The following is a 14295-nucleotide window of genomic DNA, read 5'->3' as shown; positions in this document are numbered from 1 at the left end:
CATTCCTGTTTGTCCTCATGATTTTGTGACAACTAATTGGATTCCCTTGTCCCCATCATCTGCGAGTGGGGTGTGGGTGTAACCTGAGAGGAGGCCATGCCTCCCAGTATGGCCCCAGGTGGGGTGTGAAGGAAAGGTTGTCATGATTGGAGTTCTAAAGAAATCAAGCTGAGGGCAGTTCCAGGGTCACACAAGAAGCCTTAAACATCGATGGATCGCTGTTACAGGAGGGGCAACAAACACCTTACACTTTCTATCATCTTTTTAAAACACCAGTCAATTCCCTACTTCCGTGTTCTAAGCTGATCCCATGGGATGAGGCCGGCTCTCAGGACCGACAAAGCAATGGGGAACAGGTCTCTTTGATACAGAACGGTCTTCTACTGGACCTTCTCTGCACGAAAGTACTCTAGGGTAAATGTAAGCCACGCGTGCTGTGAGGCGGGGCTCCGAGGCACTCCCTGTGATCCCTCCTGCTCAGAAGGCCAAGGCCACAAAACAAAGCAGACTAGACACTGATGGTGACTGCCCTCACTTGGGGGCACAGGTCCAGGCAGGTGGGGAGCCAGGCTCGCAAGGAGGATGTTAGTAGTGGCAGAAATGCTGCGAGGCCCGGTAACTAGTGCGGCAGCTGCACACTGTGTGCGCCTCAGTGGTCGTCTTTTTTTTAAAGGTTATTTTAGTTTAATATTGCACACACACATGCACATAAAAACACACATTATTATTTCTTTACATCAGGTGATGAAGGTCAGTGTCATTTTTTTTCCCTCAAAGTACTGTTTGCTGCTTCATTTTGTAAATATGATTTGGTGGTTTATTTTTGACATTGTCATTTAATTGCTTTTTTGTTTATATTTCCTGTCTCCAAAACACCCTTTGTACCACTCCCTTTACTCCTAAAATGCATATGGCCTCTTATTCATTAATTCTTTTTTTTTGTTGTTTTTTGTTTTTTGTTTTTTTCCGAGACGGGGTTTCTCTGTACAGCTCTGCTGTCCTGGAACTCACTCTGTAGACCAGGCTGGTCTCGAACTCAGAAATCTGCCTGCCTCTGCCTCCCAGAGTGCTGGGATTACAGGCGTGCACCACCACCGCCTGGTTTATTCATTAATTCTTATTGAATGCTCATATATTTGCACAATAAATATATCAACAACGGCCATCTTAATCAGAGGCAGTGATGTGGGGGAAGGTCAAAGGTCACACTCCTCATGGCCTTTTAAAGGAGTGTTTCCCCTCAAGAATTCCGGGTCCAAAGGCTTATGGTTCACGGCATTTTTCTCCGTTTAGGATTTTAGTTAAAATACACCAACTAGAAGGGCTGGAGAGTTGACCTAGCAGTTAAGAGCCCTTGTGACCTTGCAAGGACTCAGGTTTGGTTCCCAGCGCCTACATGGTGGCTCCCAACCACTTGAAACTTCAGTTCTGGAGTATCTAACACCTTCTGGCAACCACGGCACCAGGCACACATGTGGTGTACAGACATACATACAGCCGAACACCTGTACACATAAAAAGATTTCCACCTGGAAAGGCACAGGTCGCATGTACGGGTCAGGAATGATTGTGTTCCCGTTAGATGCTGTTAGCCTTCCAGAAGTTTCCTACCCTCCCTACTGAGTAAGCTTCCTCTCTCATTTTCAGCACAATAGAGTATTTTACCTATTTTTGAGTACTGTAGTGGGTGGACCATGCAACAGCCTTTCTTTACTTTAGCGATGCTTGTGAGATTTGCTCCTGTATCTATGGATAGTCACAGCTTCTAGATTTATATTGCTATATAGTATAGATATACTGTAGATATACTATATAGCGCAGTTTATAACTTTGTTAGTAATGAATACTTTGGTTATTTTACAATTTTTTAAATTAATTTTTTTACATTCCATATTTTATTCCTCTCCCCACCCCTCCACCCCTGTCCACCCTCTGACTATTCCACATCCCATACCTCCTCCCCACCCCCATCTCCACGTCGATGTGCCTACCTCCCACCCCACCTGACCTCTAAACTCCTTGGGATTTCCAGTCTCTTGAGGGTTAGGCACATCATCTCTGAATGAACACAGACCTAGCAGTACTCTAGTGTATGTGTGTTGGGGGCCTCATATCAGCTGGTGTATGCTGCCTGTTTGGTGGTCCAGTGTTTGAGAGATCTCTCTTTTATTTATTTATTTATTTATTTATTTATTTATTTATTTATTTATTTATTTATTATATGTAACTACACTGTAGCTTTCTTCAGACACCCCAGATGTGAGCCACCATGTGGTTGCTGGGATTTGAACTCAGGACCTTAGGAAGAGCAGTCAGTGCTCTTAACCGCGGGGTTCCCGATTAAATGAGACTGCTGGTCCTACAGGATTGCCCTTCTCCTCAGCTTCTTTCAGCCTTCTCCAATTCAACTATTTTACAGTTTTAAAAATCTGTATTTTCAACTTTGTGTGCAATTAAAGCAATTCCTAAACGAGTTGCTTCCAAATATAACCTAAATATTTTGTTTAATTTCATCATGGGACAGAAAGCTGTTACGGTTTTCTTTAAGTATCTGTGAGCATCACAAAAAAGAATTAAATGCTTCCTTCTGTGTGGCAAAGGGATTCAGAATGCAGTGATTATTTCTTTAGTTTAAAATGTAAATTATAATGTGATTGGAAATGTTTGTGTTCCAGTGTGAAGCATTATTACCTAGACTGTCTCATTTCACTTACTGAAGCAACTAAACCATAAGTGGAAATACTATCTGCATAAAACACTCCCAGGAGCCTCCACAGTTTGTGGGAATAGGTTACATGATTTTTGTGCTTAAATAGATTGCCAGCAACTTACTTTGCAGTTGGTATTGTTGTTATTCTGATTAGTGCTGGAACATCGTTGCTCAAATGTTCTTTGGTGTATGTTTCTGCATTTCCCCCCCTAGATGTTTTTCCCAGAACTGAAATTAATCATTGCAGAAAGCCTGTCTCTGGTCCTACCAAACCGTTTTCTGAGGTATTAGTTAATACCAACTCGCAGTTCAAGAGTTCTCACCCTGTGCTCGCTTCGGCAGCACATATACTAACATTGAAACGATACAGAGAAGATTAGCATGGCTCCTGCGCAAGGATGACATGCAAATTCGTGACATCCTTCTAGACATGGTCCTCCTTTGGTAATTTTAGACATATAAATTTTTAGCCACTCTTTGTAGGGCGCAGTTGTTTTATTTTCTCTCCCCGTGACTTCTGGTCACCGCTGTGGGACTTGCCGGCTGTCTGCGTGCTTGTCTGGTGAAGCTGCCGTTTTGTGGCCCTCGATTATCTTCCTGTTGGCTTTTGTATCTTTCTTTGGAAGATGAGAGACAGCTGGCTTTGAGCTGGCTGTGTGGCTGTGGATGACGTGACTTCTGGCACTCCTGCTTCCGCTCTGGGTGCTGGGATCGATCGCCACACACCATACAGGGTTTGTGGTGCTGAGCACAGCACCCAGGCCTTTGTGTGTGCCGGACAACAGTTTCCCTGCTGAGCTACATCCACAGTCCCTGAAAAGATGAAAGACATTTGTGTGTCCTGAACATGGAACCTTGCCGTGCACGTTAGCTATGGCTGCCTCTCTCTGGCTTTTCTCTCACTGGAATGATGTGGGCTGGATCTTGTCCGTTTCGGATTTCTAGCTGACCGTCCCCTTTCTGAGTCCCCAAATGAGGTCTGGAGTATTTCTTTACCAAAGCCTTTTTATTCAGTGTTCTTGAACTCTCAGGCTGTAGGTTCCAGGAAAGGCCATGGTGGCTCACTGGGACGCACGAACCTTTTCTCAGAGCTCTCGGATGAGCAGGTCCTTGCTGCCTTAGGATCCCCCTGGTGCCTACAAACAGTGGAGAACGGGGTCTAACATTTCCTTCTATTTTTTTGGACTAGGTTAAAGAGGGTTGGCAGTAGGCCATCTTTAAATGTGCGCCAGGTTCAGTAGGGTCTGGAGGCTTTTATTACCCAGTCTCTTACTTGTTAATGTCTGCTCAGGTTTTCTGTTTGTTCGTTTTCTGTGTGTATGTCTAAAATTTGTCTATGTTCATAGAAATCTTGAATCTTTTGTGTTTCTGAGTTATGTTTTCATCTCTTATTTTGAGTCTTGACTATTTTTCTCAGTCAAAACATGGGATAATTTCTCTTTTTGAATAAACACTCATTTCATGTATTTCTTCTATTTCTTTCCTTTTACTAATTTTTGGTTTGTTCTTGTTTTTCTCATTTCTTCAGATGCAGCCGTGGATTGTTCTTTAGAGATCTTTATTTATTTTATTTTATTTTATTTTATTTTATTTTATGTGCATTGGTGTTTTACCTGCATGCATATCTATGTGAGGGTATGAGATCTTGGAGTTACAGATAGTGGTGAGCTGTCATGTATGTAGGTGCAGGGAATTGAAGCTGGGACCTCTGGAAAAGCCATCCCTTTAAAAGAAAAAAAAACCGACAAAACTATTTGTTTTATGTACACTGTAGCTGTCTTCAGATACACTAGAAGAGGGAATTGGATCCATTTCAGATGGTTGTGCGTCACCATGTAGTTACTGGGAATTGAACTCAGGACCTCTAGAAGAGCAGTCTGTGCTCTTAACCACTGAGCCATCTCTCTAGCCCTGGGGATCTTTTAAAAATTGTTTTTATATTTGTTTATATGTGTGTTTATATATGCAGGCACATTTGTAGAGGTCAGAACACAACCTGCAGGAGTCAGTTCCCTCCTCCTACCATGACACCTGTCTGTCTGTCACCTCCTAGAGACAGACAGACACATCAGGCTTGGTGGCAAGCACCTTTGCTATCTCACTGGCCCAAGTCATTTACTTTGTGACATGGGTATTGAATGCTGTAAATGTTTCTCTTAGGACACCTTTGCTGTTCTTAATATTGTGAGGGTGGTAAGGGATGACAGCCGATGTCCCAACACAAACAGGAGGAATGTTTAACTGATTGAAGCCTTGAAATTGTCTGGAATGGCCGGGCGGTGGTGGCGCACGCCTGTAATCCCAGCACTCTGGGAGGCAGAGGCAGGCAGATTTCTGAGTTCGAGGCCAGCCTGGTCTACAGAGTGAGTTCCAGGACAGCCAGGGCTACACAGAGAAACCCTGTCTCGAAAAACCAAAAGAAAAAAAAAAAAAAAGAAAAAGAAAAAGAGGAAATCGTCTGGAATGTTTTTCTGAATTAACAGGCGAAACCATTGGTCATAGCCTTTGCTTTTCTGGTGTGTGTGTGTGTGCGCGCGCGCCACATTATTACATTTTCCACATTATTGTGGGTCCAAAAACACCCAGGAGGAGGAGATAATTAATCTCATTAATCCCAGTTATATCTGCTTTCATTACAAGGAGTTGCTGTCACACTGTGTGTTGGTAGTCATGTGACATTAAGTTGTGTCTGCGTTGCAGACTGTAACCCATGACTGAGCCCATTAGGAGGACTCTAGGTGCTAGAGCTAACTTCCAAAACACAAGGACTCCTTAGTTAGAAACAGGTTCGGGAGGATGTGGCCAGCCACTGGGTCAAGTAGCCCTGACTCCGTTGACTTCTCCCCGACCGGCTTACCTGCATGGGCGTGACTATTTGGATATGGATTATTCCACAAACTCAGGCTCGTGTCCCCTCCTCTGCCATTTGCATCAGCCTTTTCATCAGACGCCATGTTGGTGGCAGTGTCTTTCTTGTAGTTTGCACAGGAGCTCCCGTCCGCTGAGACTACTCTATCGGCTCCAGCCCCTCTGTCAACTCCTCAGCCTCTTCAGACCTGGAGCCAGGCTCAATTTCGATCCATGGATGTGTCTCAAAGTTACCCAAAGTGGCCATTGTGAGCCTTCAGGAAAAATACAAGCATACCCTCCTCCCCACATCAGCAAAGGGCCAAACCATCTTCCCGTCATGACATCTTTCCATAGCAGCATAGTACTCTGTCCTGTGATGACCAGTGCTGTTCTGGGGCAGTGAGGTCATCTTTTGTGTAATTCTTAAAAATCAGAGTAAATGAGGTCTTGTTTAAAGAATCGTTAGCGTATAAGCAGGAGCGCTGTCTTTCTTGAAGTGCTGAGGATTTAATGCATCGAGGTAGCCTTCCTTGTGAGCAGAGGCATAACAAAATGAAAACAGGTGTCACACACAAACTCTTTCCTCAAGAAGACATGAAGAGCATCCATCCTCCAGAGAGTATTGGGATCTTCTGGGGTGAAAAAGGACAGTCTGAAACGAACGAGAAGGTGTATTGCTTTACTATTTGCCTAGCTTGCTCTCAGGAAAGATGAACTCTTGCAAAGAGGAGGAGTTGGTACAAAGCATGACCATCACAAGCTTGCATGGAGGCGGTCTGCGTAGCAGCAGGACAGCAGGACAGCGGAATAGGAACTCCGAGACAAAGGCGTCGGCTTGTGCAGTGCCTCCAGCCAATGAATGGTCTGGGCACACATAAGTGTGACCGAATAGAGCTACCATAGCAGGAACTCTGTGGGTGCTGCAAGACTTCCTGTGTCCCATGGAAAAGATGGTGTACCATTCATACCTCTGCTGCATTTAAAACCTTGTGTCCAGCATAAAATAGTTCACAACATGGACATTTTATACAATGCACAGGGACGGGCTATTGTAGGAAGGTCCTACACAGCAATTAGAAAAACAGAGGAGAGATATCTCTTCCTCTACCAAGTCTCCCCCCCTCCCCCCAGGGTTTCTCTGTGTAGCCTTGGCTGTCCTGGAACTCACTCTGTAGACCAGGCTGGCCTTGAACTCAGAAATCCACCTGCCTCTGCCTCCCAAGTGCTGGGATTATAGGCGTGTGCCACCACTGCCCGGCTTCCTCTACCAATGCTTATTGGCCTTATTTACACTAATTTACACTGTGTTAGGGGTTAGTATAGTATAAGTCAAGTGGTAGAACTGAGGTAGAACCTGCCGCTGCCTGAAGGTGCCCAGTAGTGCACTTTGGTGGCTGAAGGTCATAGGCTTGCCCTGTGGGTTCATAGGGTGAGAGCCCCTGCTGTTTAACAGGACTGGCATGGACTGCATCAGCAGTTTCCCAACCCTCTCTAAGGCTGTCTATGAACACCGTTGATGAACCATATTCAGCCTAGTGGATTTCTCTCTGATGCCTGGCACCGCAGTGTTGCCCATCCAGGGGCTACAAAGCACTGCTTGCTTTTAATTTGAAATGCCTGTGGTGGTATCATGAACAAAATCCCCTGTTTTCCCACGTGACTAACAACAGGTCGCTACCTGCTTCCTCGGGGCACATAGCTTCCTTAAGGGCAGCTGTGTGAGCCACACCTTGAAGGTGGCTGAGACAGATTTTGAGGAACAATCGTGGCTTGGTTTAAGCACTTATAGGAACCACTAAGGGAACCCCCCCTTACAAGTCTTGCTAGCATTCTCTAAAGACGGTTGTTTTGTAACCCCTTCTTGTCTGGGGTCAGCTCTCCCTGACCAGCTTATAGGGCTGGGTCATAGAGTCTGGGTACAATTTTCCCGGGCCCTGGTGGAACTCAGGCTGCAACAAGGTTCTTTGTTCTTTGCTGGGTAAGTGTCTCCATGTGCCCTTAAGGCAGCCGTGGTGATTGTTGATGGCCTTGCAAAGGATGGTGTAAGAGGTTGCCAACCCCTCTGTAATACTCTGTGCCCAAGAACATGCCTGCAGTTATATCAGTTCCATGGGCTAAATTACACCTTGCCTGCTTCTGACAGTGCCGTAAATCCGTTTTTGAATAATAGGTAATCCCCAGGGTTGAGGCAAGATTTTACCATGCTTAGCCAATCAGAGGAATGCCAGGCATGGTTGCCGAGGACACTCAGTAAATCCTGGGCTCTCCAGAGCTGTAGGCCGCTGGCCCATACAGGTTTGTTTGATCTCCTTTGAGGCTGTAAATGGCACAGTCTTGTGACAACATAGCATTTGCTCTGGGTTACTTGGCTCAGGCTGCTCAAAATATGGGAGCTCAGTTAAAACTATTAGTGTCTTCCCTGTAAACAGGTTTACTGGAAAAACTACTTCAAACCACTTCCTTGAATCTTGTGTGTGTGTGTGTGTCCATGGTTTGTGCTGCCTGGTCTTTACCTTCACTCTCCTCAGAGACTCTGAACCTGAGGCATCAGCAGGGCAGGGCAAGCTTGACTCACAAATTGAACTTTTCTCTAACCTCTCAGGTCCTGGGGACGCTGTGGAAGCTGCAGCTATGTGTGTGTTGTGCCTCAACTCCACACACACACACACACTACCTATGGCTATTTCTAGGGGACAAGGGTTGGTCCTTCAGGATCTGAGGGGCAAGACCAAGATCCACCCAGACAAAGCCTCCGCCTGGTAGGTAGCAGCAGTGAATCCATGGAATCAAAAATAAGACTCCACAAACCAAAAATGAAAATGGGAACACACTGGGTTCTTCAGCCCTGCGTCTGTCCCCTAATTCGTCTGTTCTTTACCACGCGGCCAATCCTAACGTCCCTTGTTCTGGAAACCAAGGGGGTGTCTCCCAGACAGAACCTGAGAACTGGTGGAGTGACAGTGTTTTCAGCCCGCTTCCAGAGTTTCTCAAAGTCCTGACATAATTGGCCATCTCTAGAATCTACGTGATGCTTAGAACTGCATGCCTTCTCTGTCCCTTTATCCTTTCTTCCTCCACTTTTATTTCTTTCTGTCCCCTCATTGCTTCTTTTACCTGTCTAAGGAGACTTCGCCCAGGAGTGTTCTCTTAGCTAACCGATGAGAGTCCCCTGTAGACAGTTGTCCGTATTCTTGTCCCTGGTTGGTACCACTTCCAGCATCCAAGACAGCTCCAGGGACAGATGCAATTTGGAAGGAGAGAGAAATGAAGACAGACAGATGGACACACAGAAAAGCTGGGATCAGGTAGGGTGAGATCTCTGATGGAGAAACCGAGGCATCTGGGAATTGGTGGGCGTTCATTATAGAGCTGAATGGGGAGGCGGAGGCGGGGTTATTACATACTGGTATACTAGAAGGCAGGGTTTATCGTATACATCTGAATCAAGAACACAGGGTTGGCTAACATAGCAGTCTCTGGAGGGGAGCAGCCATTATGTCCTAAATATCAGGATCTGATTTGGGGAGCAGGGTTAGGGAGGAGAAGACTATGGTCTAAGACTAAGGAAAGCCTTGCTGTCCCTCTAGGCCTCACCCTGGGGAGGGAACTTTGCCATCTTCCGATGGGCATGGCCTAAGGCACGCTGTTGACCTGAGCATGACCAGCTCATGTCAACAGCAGGCGTTCACTCTGGACTTCACACACTCAGGGCTCCCTCCCCACTCCACATGTTAGAAGGATGTTTTGGTTGTAGAATGAGTATCAAGATCTTCTTGATACCCCATATCCCAGTTGCGTCCCCTGTTACCCACAGCAGCAGCAGGGAGTTGTGACATCCACAGGTAAGCAGTACAGGTGCTGCTACATATGTGTATTCTTATCTAAGGGGTCTTCTGTTAATGGTAGAGCCTGTGTTTAGCGTGCACAAGGGCACAGGTTCAATTCCTAGCATCCTCCAAACCTAAAAAGACCCAAATATCTTCTGCTGCAATTTAGGTGACTTATTTCCAGATTAATATCTTGAGGTGAGCCAGATGGGCCTGTTATCAAGTGGACAGATGAACTAAGAAATGTTTCTTTGGGTTTTGAACTCTGGGCCTTAATATGGAAGAGATGAGCAAAGGCTTGATGATGGCTACAGGGTGTCAAGAAAACGGCACACCCTGAACTCACTCTCCAAGTCCAGTGCTGACATCAGACTCAGTCATGGGGTGGTTACTACTGCGTTGTCATAGCTTGGAGCTGTGGGTACACAGACATGAAAGACACATGTCTTCCACATTCTCCTCTTTGAAAAAGCAGTTCTTAGGGAACCCTAGGAGCTGCCACGCTGAGACAGGGAGCTGTCCTTAGTGCTGTCCGTGGTCAGAACCTCCCGTGTACAGTGCCTGCTTGGTTGTTTTCTCCCCTCATACTCACATTTCCCTTCCTGAGGTGCTGAGGATTGAACCCAGAGCCCTGTGCACACCAGGCAGGGGTTTACCACGGCCCCAGCCCCAGATCCTCACTTTCAAAGAGAGAACATATTTCATTTCAATATTTACTCAGTGTCTACTATGTGCCAGCCCAAGGTGGTAAGTGGTTCTTGCCTTCTGGGAGTTCGCAGTCCATCCCAAGAGAGACATTAAACAAATCTAAGACCTGCTCCTAGATGCTGAGCGGTTTATCTGGATGGATGGGTTAGGGGGAGCCTTGGGGGAAGCACGAGCTAGACTTCACAACACAGTGAGGAGTATCTGAAGAAATGAGGGAGGGTTCCTTCCTCGGGGAGGACTTGGGAGGACCGGAAGCCATGAGATGACTGCAACTGTATCAACAACAGTGCTAGCGAAGGTTTTCAGAGTGGAATGGACATAGACTTACTTAGTTATTTAATTTTAATATTGTGTGGTGGTAGGAGTTTGAACCCAGGGTTTTGAATATGCTGGGGAAAGTACTCTACCACTGAGAAGCACTGGATTTATGTCTTTGAGAGAGTGCTCTGGTCTCAGTATGAAGGAGCCAGAGATGTTGGAGTCTGGTTGGTAGGCTGTGGTGGAGGCCAAAGGTCAAGTGAGGTTCCTTTCAGGGCAGAGACTGCGCCTCTGGGCTGGGTGGTAGCTGTGGACTGTAGAGAAATGGATGGGTCAGATAGTTTTTCTTTGTGAGAAACTATTTTTGTTACACAGATAATGCTTCTTTAGAGAAAACAAATAATCCCCCCAAAGAACATAAGAATTTTCATTTTCTTCCCTGAAATAAATACTATTTCTGTTCCAATGCACTTCTAAAATGCACACTCATTATTAGGAACAATTGTATATTATCATTTCAATGTGTTTTATGAGCTGCACTTTGGTTTTTAAAGATTTATTTCTTTATATATATTTGAATACACTGTTGCTGTCTTCAGACACATCAGAAGGGGGCATCAGATTCCATTATAGATGGTTTCAAGCCACCATGTGGTTGCTGGGAATTGAACTCAGGACCTCTAGAAGAGCAGCCATTGCTCTTAACCACTGAGCCATCTCTCCAGCCCTTGGCCTTCACTATAAGGTTCTGTTCCACATTGACAGTGAAAATGGCTGGTGATAGTCTGTGCCCTCTGAAAGAGAATTACCTCTCAATGTACAGGACCTGTTCCAGATGTGCCTATTGTGGTCCATCATGGATGCTGTGTTGGGGAATTCTGTAGCCACTACTGAATCTGGTTAGTTCTAGCCTGAAGGAAAGACTCTGAAAGGATAGAAAATACAGCCTAACTCTCTAATGACCCCAAGAAGTCAGAAGTTTAAAATGCTATCTCGCTCCAAAGAAGCTCTAACTCCAGCCTTCTAAGGAGCCCCTTCATATTCCAGAGCCTGCTCTTTGTTAGAAACTAGGTAAAAGGTCGCATTCCAGAGCCCACCCTTTATTAAGAGCTAGGCAAAAAGGCCTTGAATAGGTGATCCTGGCCCAGTAAGTAACCAGAAATGAGCTAATTATCTGCTTATCTTGCTTCTGTAAACTTCTTACGCCATTACCCCCATCCAGGAGTTCATGCAGCTATAGACCTCCAAGAAAATAGGAAACAAATTGGCCCACAGAGCGCGGGCTCAATCGATTGGCTCTCAGTACACGGGCTCTCGATGCTAAGGAATGATTGGTTTGTGATTCGAGGGCTTTGTTGTAAAGTTATAAAAGCTGTTGCAATTCGGAACTCGGGGTCCATAGTACTCTACCCCTGCATGGTGTACGGCTGTGGAACCCAGAGCTCTGGAATAAAAATCCTCTTGCTTATTGCATCAAGACCGTTTCTTCTGAGTGATATGGGTATTGCCTTCTGAGGCGTGGGGTGCTGGGGCGCCCTTGGTTTTTTCGGGTCTTACAACTCCATGATGGTTGGCATCAATGGTGAGATAATGCTCCCAACAGATGTTTTGTTGAAGCCGTCCCTGTAAGGGACTGGTGGGGGGAGGGGACACAGGTTGACACAGGTGTCTTCCTTAACTTGTTTCTAGTTTTTGAGACAAGGTTTCTCACTGAACCTAGAGCTCTGCAATTTGGCTAGGGTAGCTGGCCAGCAAGCCCTAGGAAGCTACTTGTTCCCACCTCCCACGTGCTGGGATTATACACATGGACCGCTATCACAGGCTTAAAAAATATTTTTTACATTGGGCAGTGGTGGCCCACGCCTTTAATCCCAGCACTTGGGAGGCAGAGGAAGGTGGATTTCTGAGTTCGAGGCCAGCCTGGTCTACAGAGTGAGTTCCAGGACAGCCATGACTATACAGAGAAACCCTGTCTTGAAGAAACCATATATATAAATAAATATATATATATATATTTATATATTTATATATTTATATACTTTTTTACTATATTGTAGTTTTAAATTATATATGTGTGTCTTAATTGCTGTTACGTTGATGTGAAGCATGACCAAAGCAACTCTTATAAAATAAACAATTTAACTGTGGGCTTTACTATAGTATATATACATATATACATACATATATATATATATATACACATACACACACACATATGTAACTTGCTTAATATATACATATATTATATATAATATATATACTTGATATATATAAATAATATAAAATATATATACTTGCCTAATACACACACACACACACACACACACACACACACACATATATATATATATATATATATATATATATATATATATACTTGAAAAAAAAACATGACAGTCTTCAGACACACCAGAAGGGGGCATCAGGTCCCATTACAGATGGTTGTAAGCCACCATGTGGGGCTGAGAATTGAACTCGGGACCTCTAGAATAGCACCCAGTGCTCTTTTTTTTTTTTTTTAATTTTTATTTATTTATTTATTTATTTATTTTTGCTTTTTTTGAGACAGGGTTTCTCTGTGTAGCCCTGGCTGTCCTGGAACTCACTCTGTAGACCAGGCTGGCCTCGAACTCAGAAATCCACCTGCCTCTGCCTCCCAGAGTGCTGGGATTACAGGCATGCGCCACCACCGCCCGGCAGCACCCAGTGCTCTTGACTGCTGAGCCACCTCTCCAGCCCTTGCTTACAGTTTTAGAGGGTTAGCCCATGACTGTCAGTGGTTGGCAAGCTTTACATCCTGATTTCAGGCAGCAAGCGGAGAGAGACCTTGGGCCTGGCTTAGGCTTTTAAAGCTAGAGCCCAGCCCCAGAGCCGTTCCCTTCAACAAGGCCATGCTTCCTTATCCTTCTAATTCTTCTCAGATGGTTCCACTCCCTGGGGACTAAGCATTCAAGTACACGAGTCAGTGGGGACCGTTCTCACTCAAACCACAGTGTGTATCGGATGTGCATGTCCTACCGCATATACAGGGGGACAGGACAACTCCCGGGAGTTGGTTTACTCTTTCCGTAAGTAGCTTCCTGGGATTGAACTCAGGCTTTTAGGCTTTATGGCAATTGCCATTAACTTTAAAGGTTGCTCTTGTAGTTCCTGAGCTGTTAATGGAACATTCCAAGCGGTCATAGAATGAATTGCCAGCCTCTGTTCCTTGCCAGCAGAGTGCCAAGGAACAGGACTGTGCTTTCAAGACTGTAAGAAAAATAAATGAAATAGGGGACAGCTGTGTCTGTGGCCCCAACACCAGCAGTGCTTAGGACTGCAAGCTCCAGGGTACCCTGGAGTCCCTACTGCAAAATCAGACCAAAGAAAGAGCTCATAGACTATGTGAACCTATGCTTATAATTTCAGCACTTGGGACGTAGAGGCAGGAGAATCAGAAATTCAAAGTCCTTAGCTGCATGGAAAAATCTGAGCTACATACACAGTTGCAATATGTTTACTAAACAGGAGGATTTTAAGTCATCACATCTGATCAGTTCCCTGTACAAAAGCTGAGTTCAGAGAGGTTAAAGGATTTGTCCAATTTTTCCAGTGAATTGCCTGCAGAGAGCTGAAACCTGTGGTCTGGCTCTTGATACCAGCCCAGCTGGAACCTAGATGGATTTATTCTCTTCCAGAGGAAGAAAGGAGGACTTCCCATAGTGCCAGTGACACAGGCCCAGAGTGTATTTGAGGAGGAAGAACCAGGAGGTTCTAGATCTCAGTCAGGATGAGGAATATGACCTGGGTCCGAGGCACCATACCAGTCACAGTGACTGCTGTTGCCCTGGAGAAGAAACTGAAGGCCAGGGAGAGGACGTGTTGAGGGCTAGCTTGCATACCTTCCCCTGGATCCTTATTGTGTGTATCTCCTGTGCTTAAAGTTAACTGGGGGGTCACTTG

At 45.3% G+C, this 14295-nt stretch overlaps 1 protein-coding gene and 1 non-coding gene across 3 annotated transcripts in view; both read left to right on the top strand.

Annotated features, from left to right (window-relative positions):
• The window catches only part of Ankrd6 (ankyrin repeat domain 6), a 147594-nt gene that overhangs the window by 47107 nt on the left and 86192 nt on the right, over window positions 1–14295 (top strand). The gene's annotated exons all lie outside the window — the stretch shown is intronic.
• LOC127681817 (U6 spliceosomal RNA) lies at window positions 3037–3143 on the top strand. Its single transcript, XR_007977179.1, has one exon. It is a non-coding gene; the product is annotated as a U6 spliceosomal RNA (small nuclear RNA).

The sequence above is a fragment of the Apodemus sylvaticus genome, chromosome 3, assembly GCF_947179515.1.
Source record: "Apodemus sylvaticus chromosome 3, mApoSyl1.1, whole genome shotgun sequence".
Taxonomy (NCBI): Eukaryota; Metazoa; Chordata; class Mammalia; order Rodentia; family Muridae; genus Apodemus; species Apodemus sylvaticus.
This window is presented reverse-complemented; position numbering and strand designations above follow the sequence as displayed.